The sequence below is a fragment of the Theropithecus gelada genome, chromosome 5 (assembly GCF_003255815.1).
Source record: "Theropithecus gelada isolate Dixy chromosome 5, Tgel_1.0, whole genome shotgun sequence".
Taxonomy (NCBI): Eukaryota; Metazoa; Chordata; class Mammalia; order Primates; family Cercopithecidae; genus Theropithecus; species Theropithecus gelada.
In genome coordinates this window covers 6,092,141-6,100,187 of record NC_037672.1, presented here as the reverse complement: position 1 = coordinate 6,100,187, position 8,047 = coordinate 6,092,141, and the positions used below count along the sequence as shown (strand labels likewise).

Genomic DNA, 8,047 nt, shown 5'->3' with positions numbered 1-8,047 from the left:
CGGGTGGGCTCCCGCTTCCTGCCTGCCCTCTCTACTGCCTGCCCTCTCACCTCCCAGCGGCTTCCGCCGCCCCCGCCAGGCTGTACGGCGCGTCCCAGGTCCTAGACCCCCACCCACCAGGCACCAGCCCCGGCGTGTCCCCCGGAGTCTTCAGCCCGCGATCCACCGCCCGCGCGCGCCCGCGGCCCAGCCGGAGGGAGGGGCAGGGGAGGGGCCCGGCCGGCGCTGATGTAATCCCGGCAGCCGGGCGGAAGGATATGGAGCGCGCCCCTGGTTGGCGGGGCGCTGAGGCCAGTTGCCGGGTAACGGAGCGGAGCGGCTCCCGGCGCGCCTCCTCCCGCCCTCCGCCGAGTGGCGCTGGGGCCGCCGCCGCCGCCGCTTTACGTAAGGCGCAGGCCAGGGCCGCCCTGCGCTCGGCAGCCGCCCGCAGCCCCTCGGATCCAGAGGAGAGGCGCCCCCGCCGGCCGCCGCGCCGCCCGGCAGCCTCGGCAGGTACCGCGGGCAGGAGGCGGGGAGGGAGGGCGCGGGGCAGCCCCTCGGCCGGGTGGGCGCGGGCCCAGGCAGGCCGGACGCTCGCCGCCGTGGGGCTCCGGGGCCAGCCCGAGGGAGGCCGGGCCGCCGCCGAAGGCTTCGGGGCCAGCCCGAGGGAGACCGGGCCGCCACCGGGGGCTCCGGGACCAGCCTAAGGGAGGTCGGGCCGCAGCCGATGGCTTCGGGACCAGCCTGAGGGAGACCGAGCCGCCGCCGGGGGCTCCGGGGGCAGCCTAAGGGAGGTCGGGCCGCCGCTGATGGCTCCGGGGCCAGCCTAAGGGAGACCGGGCCGTTGCTGATGGCTCCGGGGTCAGCCGAGGGAGGCCTGACCGGCTCCGACCCTGGTGGTTCCCAGGCGTGCGGGTGAGCTGTGGGCCCTGGGACCCCCGCCTCGACCCCAGGACGCCGGGACCCCGGCTTGCGGCTCGTGCGTCCGGGTGGGCAGCGGACGATGAGTCCGCACAATGGGTTGCCGTCGGCTGCCTCCTGCCTGGGGCAGGTGTCGCCGCGCCGGGGCGGCTCTTTTGAGGGAGACGAGGCGGGGGTGCTTAGACTTGAGGATAGGACGCGGAGCCCCGAAAGCGGGCGCGGGAGGAAGGCTTCGGCCGGCGGGAGGCGCCCGGCGTCCCCGGCAGCGGGGTCAGGCCGGCAGGCTGGGCCGCTCGCTCGCGTCCCCTCCGTTCCCCTCCCCTCCAGCATTGTCCTTTTGGGGCCCCGGGAAGGGAAAACCGCGGGGCGGGGGAGGAGGGCAGCAGGCGGGCGGGGCCGGGAGGCCGGCTGAGCGACTGGCGCGTCGGCCTATGGCGCGGGGCGCGGCGCGGGGGGCGGGCCTGGCGGGCGGGGCCGGTGCGGCGCAAGGTTTGGCGAAGGTTACAGCTGAAGCTAGGAGTGACAGGCCCACAGTCACCCGTGCGCCGCCCGGCAGACCCCGGCACAAGGAGCGCCCCGAGTTGCTGCGGGGCCTGATCTGCCTCCTTTCCAACAATACGCGTCTCCAGCCGGCATTTCTAGAGCTCTGCTTCTTCCCGCTGGAGAAACCAGTGTGTGTCGTGTTGGAATGCTTCGTGTTGCCCTAGAATTCAGCTTGCATCTTGTGGTGCGCAGATGACAGGACCTGCCGAACTCTTGGTACAGACCCCTAAATCATGGCAGAACTATCTTGATTTCTTTTTTGCCACCTTTCTGTTTTTGTCTTCTATAGGCAAGCCATGAAGACTTAACGCAGTTAAAAACGGGAGGGAGATTCAGCAGAGAGGAGGCATGCGAGATTCTTTGGAAAAAAATACATAAATGTGATTCTTGCTAATAATTACCTGGGTTGGATACTTTGACTTACTGCTCAAGTTCCTAAGAAGGGATTTTACATTTCCGGGTCTTGTTTTAAAAACTGTTAGAAAGCTTGTGAGGGAGTAGGGACAAGTAGTTTTGATAACAGGCGATGCTGTGGATAAAACTGTACAGCAAAATGCCCAAGCTAGATTCTTCGTGTGCAAAATAAGACCCGTTCCAGAACACTTTGACCATTTCATGGACTTAGAATTTAAAGGCGGGGGGAGGGGAGGGGGGAAATCTGTCACTGCATCCTCAAGGTCAGGTATTCTTCCATCAGTTATTTCGGATTGAACCATTCTTAAATAGGTCTCAGAATCTCCATGTCGCTTCCTTATGACGGAGCCTGTTTCCTAAATTGTGCCTTTGCATACCTATAGAAGCTCCTTTCAATTAATACATCTTATAACTCAGATTCAATTGCTGTACTTGCCAAATAATGCATTTTTAATCAAAAAGTAGTTTACGGCTTCCATTTTGGGTATAATGGTTTTTATGTAAGCCCGTTACATCAGTGATATGCCAGTTTTGAAACATTGAGGGGAGGGGAGAATATTACTTAGGTCCATGGGAAGTAGAATTCAAAGTGCAGGTGCTTTTTTGTTTGCTTTAAAGAAAAAGTATAGTTCTTTAACGACATTAACGTAAGTCAAATCTAACTGTTTTAAGGATAATTAGCTCGTTTTACAAGTTGCAAACATTTAAGAAGATTAGATGATTTTTTCTTTTTAGACAGAGTCTCGTTCTGTCGCCCAGGCTGGAGTGCAGTGGCACGATCTCGGTTCACTGCAACCTCTGCTCCCGGGTACAAGCGAGTCTCCTGCCTCAGCCTCCCGAGTCGCTGGGACTACAGGTGCGTGCCACCACACCCGGCTCATTTTTTGTATTCTTAGTAGAGACAGAGTTTCACCATGTTAACCAGGATAGTCTCGATCTCCTGACCTCGTGATCCGCCTGCCTCAGCCTCCCAAAGTGCTGGGATTATAGGCGTGAGCCACCGCGCCCAGCCGATTAGATGAATTTTTAACACTTCCAGTGATAATATAGGGTAATATAGCTAGCCTACTCTGTGCTTTATTGTATGGTAGCACTCTTCAAAAGAAATTAGATTGTTCTTGTTCTTTATTTTTCATTGTGTGGAAAAGTACTGAGCCTGGGCTTTGTCCTTGTTTTTGTAGCATTTGACTTGGCAGTTAATGGCTTGTGAGCTAGTTTCCTCATCTGTAAAATGGGAAGATTGATGACACCTGTTTCACAGAATAGTTGGGATGATCACGGGAGGGAAGACGTGAAATTTTGTCAACACTCCAACCCTTTTAAAATACTCGACTAGTGTAATTGTTAAAACCTCAGATTGCTTGCTTGGCTTGAAGCTTTTAACTTTGTTTTCAGGCTCCTCCCCACCCCTTCCTATCCATGCTTTGCCTGACTGCCAGAGTCATCTTTCCTGAGCTCAGATCTTGTCAGCCTCTGGCTCAGCAAACTTCTAAGACTGCCTGTGGTTTGGACCTTAGAATTCAGAGATACCAGCATCACAATGCAGGCTGCTCGCAGTCTGGCCCCCAGTCATCCCTGTACTTTATCTTGTCCTCTTTGTCCCCTTTCCATACTGTCCAGTGTGAAACCAAGACTGCTGTTGGTTCTCTGAACATGCCAAGCTATTTCAGACCTTCTTTGCTTATATTCTTTTCTCTTACTGGAATGTCCTGTCTCACTCCCACTCAATCTTAAAGAGTATGTTAATAGAGTATATTTATTTTTATTTTTTCTGACCCTGGCTTAAGTCTCCACATGCAGTTTTTTGTTTGTTTATTTTTGAGGCAGGATCTTGCTCTGTCACCCAGGCTTGGAGTGCAGTGGTGTGATCACGGCTCACTGTAGCCTCAACCTCCCAGGCTCAAGTGATCCTCACACCTCAGCCTCCTGAGCAGCTGGGACCACAGGCATGTACCACCATGCTCAGCTAATTAAAACAATTGTTATTTATAGAAATGGGGATCTCCCTGTGTTGCCCAGGCTGATCTCGAACTCCTGGGCTCAAACAATCCTCCCATCTCAACCTCTCAAAGTGCTGGGATTACAAGCATGAGCCACCGCACAAGACCCAGATGAAGTATTTTTAATAAACATCAGTGCCAACAACAACATTAGAAAATGTAGTTTTACTATGTTGAATGTAGTTACTATTTAGAATATTTCTTTACAGTATTTTTGGCCTTTCACATAATCACATAATAAGTGGTATTTTATACAAAGTAAAAACTGTCATCTTTCCCATCTGTATCTAAACTTGTAGGGTCTAATGACATAGACTCAGCGCCTGCATTGTCATCGGCCCGTTTTTTGGGTAGAGGGAACCAGAGCACAAGGTTCAAAATATTCCTTATATTGGCCGGGCACAGTGGCTCACGCCTGTAATTCCAGCACTTTGGGAGGCCAAAGTGGGCAGATCATGAGGTCAAGAGATTGAGACCATCCTGGCCAATATGGTGAAACCCCATCTCTACTAAAAATACAAAAATTGTCTGGGTGTGGTGAAGCACGCTTATAGTCCCAGCTACTTGGGAGGCTGAGGCAGGAGAATCTCTTGAACCCGGGAAGTAGAGGTTTCAGTGAGCCAAGATGGTGCTACTGGACTCCAGCCTGGCGACAGAGCAAGACTTTCTCAAAAAAAAAAAAAAAAAAAAGTTCCTTATATTTGAAGTATAATTTAATTCCCAAGAGATTACATGTTTTTTCTTAAAAAAATTTTTTTTTTGGAGATTTATTGTATGCATCAAAAGCAATTGTGTTTGAGAGAGCCTCTTAAAAGAATATTAGAACTGGATTTGAAAGACTCAGGTTTGTTCTTGGCCGTGGACACGTTTGTTAAATCTCTCTTGGAAGTCAGTCTTCATTTGTGAACTGAGAACAGTTACTCCTTTTGCTCTGTAGTACATTTAAAGTGGCTATGCTTTGTGTACTGCACATCCTTACACAGATATAAGGTAACAAGGTATTTTGCTTTATAGCATTTTTGTCCTGCTTGTTACCCAGCCTGGAAATCTTTAGAGGTTTCCTTTCTTGACCAGATTTTTACCAGGTTTGCTTCCACGAGTCTTTTCCATCAGTCTTTCTCTTGACTCTTTCCTTTCCTGTTTCCTCTGCCCCTACCCTCCCTGAAGCTCTTACTCCTTTTGAAGATAGCTACTGTAGTCCTCCAACTGGCCTCTCTTTTTTCTGGTCTCTCCTCCTCTGTTCTGTTGCCAGAATTATTTAATATGCAAATCAAATCATATCATGGCTCCTCTCCCAAGTATACACCAGAGGTTCTCAACATTTTCCCCTGTTCCATCACACCTGAGGGACATGGCAGTTTTGTTGGTAAGGTTATGTATGGGCTTTCTCCTCCGAAGATTTTTACCTTGGAAGTGCTACCACCCTCCTCCCCTGGTTGAGAATTAATGTTAAAGAGTTAGGAAATACTCTAAGATCTTTGCTGTCTGGCCTAATTCTTACTTTGAGCTTAATTTTTTATTGGATCTCTTCTTTTTCGTTTTTGTTTTTTGAGACAGGGTCTTGCTCTGTCACTCATGCTGGAGTGCAGTGGTGCCCTCTTGGCTCACTGCAACTTCTACCTCCCTTCCTCCTCCTGCCTTGGCCTCCTTTGTAGCTGGGACTACAGGCATGTAACACCATGCCTGGCTAATGTTTGTATTTTTTGTAGAGATGGGGTTTTGCTCTGTTGCCCAGACTGGCCTTGAACTCCTGGCCTCAAGCAATCTGCCCGCCTTGGCCTCCCAACCTACCGGGATTATAGGCGTGAACCACCACGCCCAGCCTGCATCTCTTCTTGTCACCTTATATTTCAACACAAGACCTTTGGCCACTTCCATTATTGGCAGACTACTCTGAAATATCCTTTCCACCTTTCTCTCTCTTTCTGAATCTTGGAGTCTTGGCTTAAATGCTGCTAACTCTACTTCTGTAATCTGATTTTCAGAATTAACTCATTATTTTTCTCTCACACAGTGCTAGCCTGATACCTCTACTTATCTATTTTTTCCTTATGACACTCTTGTTTATATACATGAAGGTTTTTCTTGGTTTATAAGCTCCTTGAGAGATATAGAGGAAAATCTTAATCATTGCTGATTTCCTCTAGTGTGCAACATAGTCTTTTACATAGTACTCATTTGTTAAATGTTTGACTGAATTAACTCAGAATTTACAGTCTCTGATTTCAGGAGGAGGAGGATAGAGTTGGAATAACTTTGTATGAGAACTTCGTGAATCCACGTGACATACTCAGAACAGGGCCCAGCATATAGTAAGTGCTCAGTAAGTGGCAGCTTTTAGCTATTAATTTGAACAGGTGGAGAGAACACTAGTGGTTGGATACATTGGTTGATTGTATATGCTAGTTTATTATGACAGTGTCCACATACTTATTTCTGGTGTGTGTGTAAATAAAAAAAAAGTCTCATTTTCTTTCTTTCTTTTTTTAATTTTTATTTGAGACAGAATCTCGTTCTGTCGCCCAGGCTGGAGTGCAGTGGCGCAATCTTGGCTCACTGCAAGCTCCGCCTCCCGGGTTCATGCCATTCTCCTGCCTCAGCCTCCCGAGTAGCTGGGAGTACAGGAACTTGCCACCACACCCAGCTAATTTTTTGTATTTTTAGTAGAGACAGGGTTTCACCATGTTAGCCTGGATGGTTTCGATCTCCTGACCTCGTGATCCACCCACCTTGGCCTCCCAAAGAGCTGAGATTACAGGCCTTAGTCACCGCACCCGTCCTTTGTATTTTTTTTTTTTTTCCTTTTGAGACCAAGTCTTGCTCTGTCGCCTAGGCTGGAATGCAGTGGCGTGATCTTGGCTCACTGCAACTTCTGCCTCGTAGGTTCAAGTGATTCTCCTGCCTCAGACTGCCCAGTAGCTGGGATTACAAGCGCGTGCCACCATACCCAGCTAATTTTTGTATTTTTTAGTAGAGACGGGTTTCACTATGTTGGCCAGGCTGGTCTTGAACTCCTGACCTCATGATCTGCCCATCTTGGCCTCCCAAAGTGCTGGGATTACAGGTGTTGAGCCACCACGCCTGGCCAGTCATCTCATTTTCAACTTGTACCTATGTTCTTTCATTAATTTTGTAAGTTGGAGAGGGCTTTTGCATAAACAGATTCATGATGGTGGTCCTAAATTATTCTGAAGACAGGCAAACCTGTCTGTAGATGAGCAGGTTTTTTGCATATGGCTTAAGAACGTCTGGAGAATTGGCCAGGCATGCTGGCTCGCCTGTAATTGCAGCACTTTGGGAAAGCAAGGTGGGAGGATTGCTTGAGCCTAGGAGTTTGAGATGTGCCTGGGCAACATGGTAAAACCCTGTTTCTACAAAAAAATTTTAAAAATTAGCCAGGTGTGGTGGCACATGTCTGTAGTCCCAGCTACTTAGGAGGCTGAGGCAGGAGGATCACTTGAGCCCAGGAGATCAGGGCTTCAGTGAGCCATGATTGCACCACTGGACTCCAGCCTGGGTGACTGAGCGAGACCCTGTCTTAAAAAAAAAAAGTGGAAAATAGAAATTGTCAAATTTTACAGTATACAGTATGTTATTTTCAGGAAAGTTAATGTTTTCACTTTAATCTTACATCTGGTTCTATACATTAAGCAGTAGGAACCCCCTGTTTGGTGTTTGGAGTGACTGTTGAAATTCTGTTTCTGACATCTTCCCCAAGTGCTTCCATGTTGCTAGGCTTTCTACATATCTGTCTCTTCCTCACCGTTGCCCCTGGTTGAATAGGGAGAAGATAAGGAAAACCAGTTATAATTATTTCAAAATTGTTTGCCCAGTTTGGAGATTTTTTGAAGCCCTTCCTTTTTTTATTTAATTTTTTTTTTAATTAAAAAAGTTTTTGTTTTGTTTTGTTTTGTTTTTTTTGAGACAGAGTCTGACTCTGTCACCCAGGCTGGAGTGCAGTGGCGCAATCACAGCTCACTACAGCCAGGACCTCCTGGGCTCAAGTGGTCCTCCGGCCTCAGCTGGGACTGCATGCTCATGCCACCACTCCTGGCTAATTTTTCTTCTTCTTTTGTAGAGACAGGGTATTGCCATGTTGCCCAGGCTGATCTCAAACTCGTGGCCTCAAGCAATCCTCCTGCCTTGGCCTCTCAAAGTGCTGGGACTATGGGTATGAGCCACCATGTCCA

General features: G+C 49.4%; 1 protein-coding gene across 2 annotated transcripts in view; it reads left to right on the top strand.

The window, feature by feature from the left end:
* Positions 1-289: 289 nt before the first annotated feature.
* KIAA0232 (KIAA0232 ortholog) overlaps positions 290-8,047 on the top strand; it is a 97,571-nt gene continuing 89,813 nt past the window's right edge. Inside the window, exon 1 of one of the 2 annotated variants that reach the window (XM_025386137.1) lies at positions 290-492. The gene's annotated coding sequence lies outside the window, so the exon portion shown is untranslated. The remainder of the gene's footprint in view (positions 493-8,047) is intronic. The other variant, XM_025386135.1, reaches the window with a different exon arrangement.